Here is a 1,427-nt window from a genome sequence, read left to right as displayed (position 1 = left end):
CTTGAGGTCAGGAGTTTGAGACCAGCCTGTGCAAGAGTGACACCCCCCCATCTCTACTAAAAATAGAAAAGCTAGCCAGGTGTAGTGGTGCACGCCTGTAGTCCCAGCTACTTGGGAGGCTGAGACTAGAGGATTACTCAAGCCCAAGGCTGTGAGCTATGATGCCATGACACTCTACCCAGGGTGACAGGGTGAGACTCAGTCTCAAAAATAAACATAAAAGAATAAAAAGTCACCGAGAACCACTGCTTGAGTTTCCCTGTCCTTGGTGAGGGCATCAGAGACAGAGCATGGCTGAGGGTGCTGCCAAGCCCTCACTCGACCTACAGAACATAATCCTCAGTGTTGGTGAATAAAAAGAGAAATCTGACCTCCAAGCAATTGAGTCTACAGGAAAATCTGCTTCCCTTAACCAGCTGGGTGCTGGAATGATTTGCCTCCACCTCATAAAAATTATTTCACCAACAGATGTCTGATCTCCACCTGAAAGGATTACTGAGCAAATAGCAGATTTGCCTCAAACAGCAGCTTAGTGAGTCATCACTGATGTCAGGCAATGCATTAACCGCAAACATTTGGGGAAATGGGGGAGGAGGGTGCCGGCTGTGAACTCCCATGAGGTGGCATCTTGATGGGGCGACAACACGCTGAAATCTATGTAATTGGAATTTTAAAACACTGAGATTTTCTATACAATGTCAAAGGCTTGTTAGCTACAAATCAGAGTATTGATTCTAGGCTTGAAAATAGTTTTTCTATCTACAAAATAAAGAATTAATGCCCTATTTTACTTTGCAACAACATAAATTTTTAAAAATAAAAATAATAGTGAAAGAAAGAAAAGTTAAGCTCTTGAGGCTGAAAGGGTCCTCTAAAATGATTTTGTTTAACCAATGAAGGTGTCAACTTCGATAGCCCCCAAAGAAACTGAATTTGAGTAAAAGAGGCTGAAATTCTATCCTGTATAAACACTGGTAATAAGACCAATTGAACATATTACAAACCCTCTACAAAATATAAAGGTGTCTATGACAAATGCACACTTCACACTCATAAGCACACATGCTAAGACTCTTCTGACTTACTGTGTACAACAACCTTGCTGCTCAGTAGCATGTCTGGGAAGCTTTCAAAAATCCTGACACTTAGGCTCAGCGCCCGTAGCACAGTGGTTACAGCGCCCAGCCACATACACCGAGGGTGGTGGGTTCAAACCCACCCCAGGCCAGCTAAACAACAACAACAAAAATAGCCAGGCATTGTGGCAGGCTCCTGTAGTCCCATCTATGTGGAGGCTGAGGCAAGAGACTCGCTTAAGCCCAAGAGTTTGAGGTTGTGAGCTGTGATGCTACGGCACTCTACTGAGGGCGACTTAGTGTGACTCTGTCTCAAAAAAAAAAAAAAGAATGCTGACATTTAGTCTGTGC

This window comes from Otolemur garnettii, unplaced genomic scaffold (genome assembly GCF_000181295.1).
Source record: "Otolemur garnettii isolate 467f Iridium unplaced genomic scaffold, OtoGar3 scaffold00045, whole genome shotgun sequence".
NCBI lineage: Eukaryota > Metazoa > Chordata > Mammalia > Primates > Galagidae > Otolemur > Otolemur garnettii.
This window is presented reverse-complemented; position numbering follows the sequence as displayed.